Below are 12121 nucleotides of genomic sequence, written 5' to 3'. Positions count from 1 at the left end.
ATAATCTTGCCTCATCTTTTTGAATCTAAGAGGGATTCTTTTGTAACTCTGCAACTGTAAAATTTATAAAAAAAATGGTTTTAATAAAAGTTGTCAGGAATCATGTGGGTCATCTAAAGAAAATATTTTTAGGTTTACAGGGTGTTCCATTTCGCATGGGCGCTACATAACTTTGTTGTTTTAAATGGAACACCCTGTATATAATTTTCCTTTTTTAATTATATAGAAAACATACATAATGTTATGAATAAATTGCAATGTTTCTAGATGAACAATCAAATAAAAAAACTTATGAGGTATTTAAAGTGACCACCCTGTAGGTCGTGGAAGTGCGTAACAAAACGCGGAGGAAGTGGGATAATCAGGATAATAATGTACAAGATGAGCCAACTACCCTTTCTATAAGGTCAAAGAGGTGAGAAAACCCACCAGGCTAAAGTAAATCAGAAAAAAAATCTGGAATCTAATAAAAGTCTATGTTTTTCTTTTTTTACTTAAACAGTGACTGACATTTGTCTTTAAATATGAATTCATAATGCTCGTGGTATTAAGTTAACTGAATTGTGTCTTTTATAGTCATTATATCCGCCGTTTCTTGGCAATCTGTAGTCTAGTGTTTGAATAAATAATTTTGTCTCGGGACTTTCCAAAAATGTCCAAGTAACTTCACTAATTCGCGTAATAAAGGCTCCGTCTCTACCGAATACTCACCCAAGTTTGCGGGCAACTCGAAGTTTGTAAAGAACTGTGCAGATTTTGAATTCTGATGGCCAATTTAAAAGGTTCCCCCCCCAATCTGCATTTCGTAATTTAACTTATTAACAGCCTTGAGGGAATATCGCTGCCTCTAGTCACACTCCTAATGAAATTGGTCCCTGTTCGAATCTTTTCCTTTATCGAGTCGGAAATCTTATGGCTAATGGATTAGAAAATTTAAAACAAGTCCCTCTGCGAGTGTTCATGGCCATTTTTCGTCCGAAATCGATCGAAATTGCGAATGAATAATTGCACATATAGGAATTAGTGTGGATTTTTATATTTACATGAGGATATAGACAGTAGGGTATTTTACCCCATGTTGAATCTGGTGCAGTGATTGCCGTAGATAATGCGCCTTACCATGTTGGCAAATAATGTTAAGAAGAAATCATGGAGTGGTTGAATGAAAAACCTATTGAATATGAAGATATTATGTTTAAAGTACAATTATTAGCAACTACTTATGCTGTCTACCATTTTAGAAATATTTAAAAGTATATTCAAAACACCCTGTATAACGTTGAGTCTACAAAAAGTCATATAAACGTTTACATTTATCACTTTTCGGCAATCCGTCTTTTTAACCTTCTCCTTTGTATTTAAAAAAAACTGCTCTCTCGGCACATTACAAAAACAATGGAATAATTTTCCATTACATTTTAAAGTTTATCCAAGCCGGTGCTGTCTTAATTGTTCTACTGGCGCATTAAGATCGTCTTTCTCGACAAGAAAGTGGACGAATTGAGAGAGAAAGAAGGAAAACCCGGCTTCGTTAGTTTAAGGATTATTTATTTTCTGCAATATTCATTTCATTTTAATTAAGCTATTACTTTGTAAAATTTCCTGTTTACTTTTCCCTAACGAAGAAGGTCTTAATTAATTTCGTACTTAAATAACGACAAGCTTTTAAAATAATCACAGAAAATAGAAAATATAAAACAATATTTTCGATGTATTTGAGGTAATGAATTCTTTATGTTTTCTTAAAGGTATGACAACAAATGTCTAAATTTTTTTGTGGATAAATAATTTTGCCTTGGATTTTATTAATAAATTTCAATTAGGTTCAAATAAGGGGACCTCAGAGGCTATTGCAATTAGAAAGAGAGGTTACCCATATCGGGCATTGGAACTTTAAACCGATTTTTTCTTCTTTTTGTAGAATGTTAGGCCACAATATCCACGTTAACGACTGCGCTTCCATTATTTTCGATTTACTCAGTAGCTGGAGAAGTTTTAAAAGCCAGCTTCACCTCATTACATTAATGTATACTCCGTAGGAGAATAACTCCCAACAGAACGGCCTTCACAAAGGCCTAATTTGCATGGCAAACCCTAGGCTAATGAGTGTCCAAAAGCTTTGCCTCGTAGTGACATGTTTACTATCAGGCTGAGCTGGAATACTGAGTTCAACACGTAATAATAAAGAAAATAAAAGATTACAGGGGATGTGACCACCAAACGGCGTTGTTTCATGTAATATTATAAAGGCGAGACTTTGAACAAACTCACACTTGAATTATTCAAATGGATGTATAGGATGTTTACAAAAATGTCAAAGTAACATGATTTTAGGTCTTTTTACGATATTTTTCGTATCTTATAGTAAGAAAGGAAAGTTGCTGAAAATAGCGATTTTAGAAAATGCCATCTAGCGTCCTTATTTCTCAACAGAAAGAGCTGAAATTTAGTACTGCGGGATAAAAAGATACGAGGAATCCGTTTTCGTCGAAAAAAAATTTCTACTTCCACTAGTTTTAGTTATGCAACATTCAATTGTTTTTTTTTCTTATGGGCGCCATATTTGATCTTGACAGTAACAGATGGAGGATAAAATTACGAATACATCAATATGTAACACTACTATTTTATTTGAAGAACAACCCATCAAATTAAAGAAATTCTATAATTTATTTAAAAAATTAATTAAATCTAATTGTGCTTGATGTAAAACAAAAATCAACACGCAATAAAACAAAATACACAAATATTCTACAAATCCTGCATGAATACTTCAAAGTGTCGTCCAATCTCGTGCAGACAAAGCTCAGTCCCCAATCTAATTTTGTCTACAGCGTTTTGAATACTTTGTGGTGACATAGACCTAAAAGCACCATATTTTCACAAGGACTGTAATAAATTTTATTTTTTAGACAACCCCATTCCGATATTCCACAAGGGAAAATCTAATTTGATGGCTAGTCTCTTGAACCAAATTTGGATTTTCTATGGCATAATAATGCTTATTTTTTCTATTAAAAATGCCGTTATTTGTGAACGTAGTCACATCGCCTCAAATAATTTTCCTGCCGAACAATCTATCTTGTTATCTTTCTCTGAAACCATCTATAGAACGGCAGCAGATATCTTCGATTTGTTTGGTTTATTTTAATGGCCCTGAAAAGGCGCAACTTTTTTCTAATTTGAGCCACCCTCTATATTTTACGCTTTGCTAGATGCCAATGGTGAGCCATGAAAAACGGACCACCCTGTATGCCTAAAGCGTTAAAATGACGTAGAAACTAGAAAATTCTGATACCTTTCCAACCAAATAAGTAAAATAGATCCCATTCAACTTTTTATACGATATTCTGGCTACGTTCCAGCACAAAACAACTGTATTTTGTTTGTAACATACTGTTTACTATATGTTCTAGTCCTTGAGAGAGCTTGAAAATAAAGTTGGGCTATAACGTTTTCTGTTATGCGACAGTATTTCGAAACTTTTCATTTTGCCCGGTTAATGCTTTCATTATTTCGTAAATGTAATAAAATATGACATTAAACGAAACTTTAATATTTTTATATCATTTCTGAAACATTTGCGTTACACAAGTACTGCAAAGTCTAAAGTACTTCATTTGTTGATTCATCCCACTTCTGATTAAAAAAGTGGCGGTCCGTCGCTAGCGACCAACGCTATTAAAATCGTCCTGGTTTTGCGGGTTACTTAAAAGCCTCAACTTAGTCACGTTCCGTATACAACAGTTAATTTAGAGATATGTGACAGCCTCTCTTGCACCACGAACGGCTGGAAAATTATAGCGTTTAATGCAATGCCCGCAAACGCGTTCAAACACGGAAAGATTAACGTTATAATAATAGTCCGGTTTTTCCTATAATGCAGTTGTGTGACCTACATAGTCTCCATTATCGTTCCCGTCAATATCGGCAATTAATTTTGGGATAGGGCTGAGAGTGGGACGTTAATCCATCATCCCTTCGAGACTCTTGACCCGAGCTCTTTTATATCCATGCGAAAATCAATACCAACTGCATCCCAAGAGACCCCGCTCTCAGTGGCCGGATCTTACTACGACTACGAAAAGAACAAACGTCAGCGCGCCAAAATCGGCCTTGGGGGAGGCGGCGGGTATGCATTTTGCCACCCTGTAGCTCGCAGGGTAGAACTGGCTCGAGAAACCTCTGATTTTCTTTGTGAAAAAGAATTAGGACCAAGTTATGGATTTTGATAAAAAATTATGTGTCAAGCAAAAATTTGACCTATTCTTGAGGTTACAGAGGAAAACCTGCTAATTTTAATTTTATCTGCTCCCACTATAGTAAATAGACCAGCGGTCGGCAACTGGCGGACCGCGGTCCAGGTCCGGACCGCGGAAGGTAAAATACTGGACTGCCAAAAATTTTTTGAAAGTATAAATTACTCAAATAAATTATTTAAAAAATATTTTTTTACGTTTGAGTGCCACCCTTATCATTTTTTCTTGTATTTTACAATTATGTGACTGATTTGAGTTCTTAATGGTTAGTAAGCGGATTAAATTTGAGTGAAAATTAAAATAAAAAATTAGTAAGAAATATGAATTTTTTTCTGGACTTCGTTAAAAATTTTCAAAAGTACCCGGACCCCACCTAAAATTACTTGCCGACCCCTGAAATAGACTATTAATACATTGTTTTTAAGGGGGTAAGTGGATTTTACCGTAGAAGTGGAAGTTGCTATGAACAACGGGAGGTGAGTGAGTTTCGAGTTATAAATACATATTTTATGAACAAATAAATATAAATATTTACACCTAGAAAGCTGTAAACGATACAGCTGAAAGTGATATTCAAATAATATATAACTGGCTTAATAATAGTTTGTTAAGTTTAAATATTGATAAAACTAAATTTATATCATTTAGTCCAACATCTAGGGACCAATCTTGTAGAGATATAATCATCGTTCATAAATTAATATGCAGTAAACCATTAAATAAATGTAATTGTCCTATTATAAAAAGAACAAATAAAATAAAATACTTAGGTGTTATGGTTGATGAATGTTTAAAATGGAAGGAACATATGGCATATATTGTAAAGCGATTAAGAGGATTAATATATAAACTCTATCGGATAAGAAATATTTTAAATAAAAAAATCATGTTGATGGTCTATGATGCTTTAGCTGAATCTGTTGTTAGATACTGTATTACTGTGTGGAGGTGGTTTGTATGAATGTCATTTGCAGATGGTACAAGTAACACAATTAGTGAAAATATTATTCAAAAAAGAAAGGCGGTATTCTACGGAATTATTGTATATGGAAAGTGGCTTGTTTGAAATTAGAAAGTTATATACTTACCAATGTTTGTTAAAAGTTATGTCAACACCAGTAACCTTCATAAATCATTGATATAACACCAGGACATTAAATAATGATAATATATATATATATATAATATATTGTAAAAAATACATCAAACATTAAACTCGTAAAAAAAACTAAAAGAATATATAAAAAAATTACGATAAACTTAAAATGGTTTATGACATTAAATAACAAAATAGATTACTTACTAGCTACTAAAAAATAATTTGTTAATCTCTCATCACTGCTCTCATATTGCATTATATTGTAGTGGGTTATTTTATACATATTTGAGATGTATGCACAGAACAAGCTAAGCTTAGGTGACTCATCTCAATATGAGACATTACTACACAGTTGATTTATTATTTGTTAGGTTTAGGGTATATACATGTACATATATGTATTATTATATGTGTCCTATGTTTGTAATAAATTGAATTGAAAAATTGAAAAAAAAATACATTTAGTAACATTTATAAAATCTGGATAATTATTCCCTTCGCGTTTACTAATTTTCACATTTTTCTCAAAATGATTTGACCGCTCCTTTTCAGTCACCAGAGGCTCAATATTATCTGACTGATCCATTAAAACAGCATGATGCGACGTACCACTAGAACCTGGAGTTGAACTGTCATTGTAAAGAATCCTGTTGGCTATTTCATTTTTGTTACTTAAACTGTCAGCAACATAACTTTCTGCAATTGTGGCTGATTTCCACCCACCATGTCTCTTGATTACTAATACATCAACTCCTGTATTAGCCAGTAACGTTACCGATGTTCTTCGGAATGAATAGCCTGTATATGTTTCAGGATGTTCTGGTTTGAAAAACTGTGCAATCTTAATAGGAATCATAGAAAGGGCACTTTCTATTTAAAAATCACTAATTTAGAAATAATAATTCAAAACCAGCAAAATTGCTACTTTTATGAGCTTTGTTTATAAACACCTTAGAAACGACAAAATCCAAACAACCAAGGCGACTTTGCAAGATTTCGATTAATGTCACAATGAATTGATTAAGATATGTCAAAAAATAAAACTTAATCTTTATTTCACGAACCATAAAGAACTGTGGGTGCATATAAAATGTTATACACCACGCAGCAGTTAAGTATAATTTACCAGTCTCGGACTCTATTGCCAGCCCTCGCTCCGCTCGGGCGCAAAAACCTCCTCGACTGGTAAATAATACTTACCTCCTTTGGTGGTGTAAATAACTATTAATCTTATTGCTTTAATTTTACCGACATGAAGGAAATAAAATTCACGTGGCTTGTGATCATTTATGAACGCTCTCTATTAGGTAGATACAAAAAAACTAATATTTTTTAATTAAATACCGCTAGTTTGTTAAAAATAACACACTGTGGGTTGTAGAAAGACTGTTGTATTACTGTTTATGGAACAAATAACAAATTAAACAGAATATTTTAAAAAAGGCTATTTCTACTATTTCTATATCGTGATTATAGTTCACTAGCGGTCGCTCCTGGTCTCGGTCGCCAAATTGGCCCGCGGTGTCATTTACTCGACTAACTTCATCGGAATTCAACGCGGTACCGGGCCCCCCAACGCTATCGAATAACGTAGTTTCTGCTCGGGGGGTGCTTCGATTGTTCCCCGCAGATGTAACCTACTTTCCCCGAGATTCGAAGGTGACTTGGATGGGATTTCGTTAGCGACACCCTGCGGGTCCCCGCTTTTTTCCTATGCATAGAGAAGTATTCGTCGTAGTTCGGGAAGTTTGCTTTTCGTATTAGAGTCTTGAATTTAAATCGCAAAGAGTTATGGGTGTGTACGCTAAAGGTGATCTGCCATTTTGGACTCTAATGAAGGCGAAAATGCGAAATATTCTAGTTTTCTCATCCCGCGTCCGCAAAATAATAAAACAAAACACCTATCACTTATAGAAACTATTAAATTTAATTCGTAGCGGTTTAGGCTATTGACTATGTACTTTAGATAGGAACTACAACGTAACAGAAATTTTATTGTTTGATATGTTCAATTGACCCTAAAAAATGATAAAACCGTGGAGTGCTACCTCTTTTAAAGGGGTGCGTTTTTGAGAACGAAGTAAAAAGGTGGTATTTTCAGTTTTTTGAGTTTTACTCGAAAACTATGCATTTTTTCTATATAGTTGTCAACAGAAAAGTTGTAGCAAATTGAATTTCCAATCAAAATGAGACCTTTTGAAGTCAAAAAAATTATTTTTAACAAAAATATGCCCAAAAAACGACTAAAAAAAAACAAAAAAAGCTTTCTTCTTGGTTTTTGGCCCACAACTTTTTTCTGAGAGGAGTTAGGTATAGGCATTGCTTCACAGAAAAAAAGTTAATGGTTTTTCCTTTAAAATAAGCCTTTATAGAAGTACCTACGACTAATAGTAACCGAGATACATTGGATTAAAGTTGGCTACTTTTTGGATTTTTGGCCAATTTTTGCCCTTTTTTGACGGTTTTCGTCTTATAACTTTTTTCTGAGTTAATTTAGGTATATGTAGTGCCATACTCAAATGAAAGCTGGCTTCAAAACCTTTAAAATGGTGCCTGGTAGAAGTTCATATAATTAAAATCAACCGAGATATGTCAATTTAACCAACGATACTTTTTCTTATTTTTATAAATTTTTTATTACTTTCGGTATTATGTTGTCTAATTAAATTTGATAAATCCATTAGTTTTATACACTAATTTCTTGGTTGAACCAGGTCTTATAAGCTCGTGACAAAGAACTGCTAAATGTAACCTGTTTTGATAATACATTTAGGTCCGCAAACTGTGTTCTTCTGGGCGCCCTTATTTAAATGGGGTCTGGTAATTGCTGGATTAGCGGACCTGAAGAGGGATCCCAGCACGATAAGCATCCAGCAAACGCTTGCGCTGACCTTTACCGGAGTGATATGGTCCCGTTACTCTTTGGTTATCATACCCAAGAATTACCTCCTCTTTAGTGTAAATTTGTTTATATGCCTCATTCAGTTTTTCCAATTGTACAGGATTTTTATGTGCTATTTTGTAATAAATGATTGATGAAACCACATAATGTAATTACTGTAAATTTTGCATCTACTTCGTAGATGTGGTGCAGGTATCTACGAGTTGCCATAGAAAAATACTAGCAGCAAACGGACTGTGCCATCATATAAATAATTTTGAATTATACATATTTGTTTAGAAAAAGACATTAATAATATATAACAATAGAGTTTAAACACACAAGTGTTGAAAATGACGGTCTTGGTTTAGACATAGCTCTACACGTCGTTCAAATGTGGTGTTAACAGCAGAATATCAATGTTGATATTTTGAAAAACTTGTAGGATTCGGTTTTTTATGCCTCCTTAGGTAGTGGGGGGAGTTTGGTATACCACATTTTCTGACGAATATTCAGCGGTACATTTTCTAATAAATTTTCCATGGTATTTTGTAAAAAGTGAAGATATAGTTGCCCTGTTAAATGTTCTTCGGAAAAATAAGGCCCAATAACGTAAAGTCCAATAATCCCGCCCCAAACATTGAGTGACCACACGAATTATTTCATAGAATACCTAATAAATATTTACTAGTAACTGACAAGTTGACACAATGTGACAGTTTTTTCCAAATCCATCTCGTGCGATCAAAAATAATAAAAATTAAGTTTTTCAGAAATGTTGCTGTCTTAAAAATTAACAATATTAGGTGTACTACATGCTTAATAAAAGTTGAAGTGGACCGATATGTGAATAAAATAAAACAATAAAATACAGGGTGTTCCATTTGACAAACTATTAGACTAACATTTGACTATAACTCTGTCCAATATGTTTGCTCCAAGTGTTAGCAGTTGAAAGTTAATACAACTGCGTCGGGGTCATGTTTTTTCAAAAATTTGAAGAATTTTCTACATAACTTGGCAACCCCGAACTAAAATGTTAAACTGTTTATATTGCTATAGAATTTTCTCAGAAATCTATATATTTAAAAATATACAGTGTTCCATTTAAAGAATGTAATATTTGGCGTGTCCCGTGTTCACTAATCACCCTGTATGTTTCAAATTAATTTTGTAGTTTAGGTTTCTTGATTCTGTACAACTTTTATATAAACTTTTTTTCTGTATTATGAGTAACAAAGGAGTTAAGTATTATACTTTCTCACACTAACGGCCCACCGTGTATGCTTATACAGGGCTGGAAAATCCACATGGTCCATCTGCCTTTACATGAGAGCGACAAAGTAAAGTAAAGAAATCCGTGCGATAGACAAGGATGGCTATAGTGAAAACGTTTCATAANAATTGACATATCTCGGTTGATTTTAATTGTACAAACTTCTACCAGGCACCATTTTAAAGGTCTTGAAACCAGCTTTCATTTGAATATGGCATTACATATACCTAAATTAACCCAGAAAAAAGTTATAAGACGAAAACCGTCAAAAAAGGGCAAAAATTGTCCAAAAATCCAAAAAGAAGCCAACTTTGATCCAATGTATCTCGGTTTCTATTAGTCGTAGGTACTTCTATAAAGGCTTATTTTAAAGGAAAAAACAAACTTTTTTTTCTGTGAAGCAATGCCTATACCTAACTCCTCTCAGAAAAAAGTTGTGGGCCAAAAACCAAAAAGGAAAAAAGAACGCATTTTTTCGGGTTTTTTTACTCGTTTTTTGGGCATATTTTTGTTAAATATAAATTTTTTGACTTCAAAAGGCCTCATTTCGATTAGAAATTCAATTTGCTACAACTTTTCTGTTGACAACTATGGTGAAAAATGCATAGTTTTCGAGTAAAACTCAAAAAACTGAAAATACCACCTTTTTACTTCTTGCTCAAAAACGTACTCCTTTAAAAGGTAAATTTCTATTACGTTGTGTTACTTTGTACCCTCTTTTTTTGACATAGTCAATAGCCTAGTTTCAAATAACAATAAATCTGTTTTAACTTAATCTGTGTTCCTGCAATGGTTCCTTTAACTGTACTAATGGGCTGACGGTTCGGCTGACGCTGCATCTAATGAAACGGCACTAAAATATCCAACAGACAACTCGCAAGTGGCAAGCGCGACGCCGGGGTTGCGATGACTCAGCTTCAGCCTCTGGCTTTTCATTAGGGCCGCTGACGTCTATATCGCGGCGGTCCTGTGATCGGAAGCGCTCCCCTCACGCCGGAAATTGTCAAATAATAAGAAGCTTAACCGGGCGAGTTTAACGTAATAATGGAAACGTCCGATTGCCTTATTAATTCTGGAAAAGTCGATGAGGCGCGGTTCAATATCGCCCTTAGGCGGGATTTGGTTGCCCCCCTTTAACAGCACGAGGAATTGAATAATAATTAATTGTAATTTAATTACAGCTAGGGTTTTTGGATGTCACGACGTGATTAACACAGTCGGGGCTGTGAAGCAGTGTTGCCAGATATTAGCTTTATGAAGTAGCCAAAATAAAGGAACAAAGTCGCCATGTGTCGCCAACTTCTGAAAATAATTAGAGAAAAAGAAGAATTTAAACGAAGAAAGAAAAATTTAAGAGACAAGGCTTGCTCAATTCATAGTTATAATAAAGCAAGTAACGAGGCAATTAAATCGCTAATTTAAACAAATTAGTCCGGTCAATCTAGACATTCAAAGATACATAAATTTACAACAAGCTGAAGGTGAGTAAAGTTGTTCAAAACATAATTAAAAACAACATATTAAAATTCCTCATCGTTCCGGTACTCGGAAAAAAATTTACTCGAGGTCAAAGGTCAAGAAAATGGGTTTTTCAGCTAAACGGTAAGTTTTATCATAAAATTACCTCCGACAAAAATTGTAGATCATAAAATTATCTATAAAAAAAGTATCAATACTTTTTTTCTAAGAGCCACCGTTTCTGAGATATAACGATTCAAAAAGTTGTAAAAGTTGTTATCGTCATAATTTGCACACGTTTCCAAGCCAACTATGAGGTAGTGTACTTAACGCGTTTTTTTTAACGTGGTTTCCCCAGTAGGCCTATTCCACAGGTCTGTTGTGAATCCGTTTATTTTGAAACTATTGCATAATAACAGATATTAGCAAGGGTTGGAAATGATAATAGCGATGGAAATTTAAAAAAAGTAGAGGAATTTATTCGTCTGATTCATAACCTTCAAATACTTCTTCTTGCTCTTCTTCTTGATGTTCTTCTTATTCTTCTTCATTCTGGGAGTAAGTAAATTGCGTCAATAGTGATGTATCGCATGTCTTCTCGTTGGTATCAAACGAATCCTCTACAGTTGGTGATTCAACATTAGAACACGACCAGGGAGACAGATGTTGTCTCAAGGTTACACTGGCGTATAAATTAAGGGGTTGGGTTTCATTTTACCTGATATTCTCATAGTTATACTTATGTATATTTTATATTTTCAGTGCAAGTTACAATCACCGATGGAAAAATATTTTTGTTAGGACAGGCTTGACCACAAAACATATAAACCTTAATCCTTAGCCTTCAATGATAAAACGAAAATTATGGGTACAATGACTAATGACAATTTACAATTATAGTATTGTAGAAACCTCCCTGTAGAATTCTAGAATCCAAGCAACGGAAGAGAATGACGAATGACGTACTAATATGCTCTGCCAATATAAAAAATGAAAAATACTAATTTTGTCCCCAGACATTTATCCTTTTTTCGCTTATAAAAAGAAAAGTATTATGTATTCATAAAACTGCGGTTAATTTTGTAGCCAATAAGTCGCCCAGAATGAGTGACAAGTAGCCATAATGTGTCGCCAGTCGCCAAATGTTT

The sequence above is a fragment of the Anoplophora glabripennis genome, unplaced genomic scaffold, assembly GCF_000390285.2.
Source record: "Anoplophora glabripennis isolate ALB-LARVAE unplaced genomic scaffold, Agla_2.0 scaffold17, whole genome shotgun sequence".
Taxonomy (NCBI): Eukaryota; Metazoa; Arthropoda; class Insecta; order Coleoptera; family Cerambycidae; genus Anoplophora; species Anoplophora glabripennis.
The sequence above is the reverse complement of the archived record's forward strand: the minus strand, read 5'-3'. Positions refer to the sequence as shown.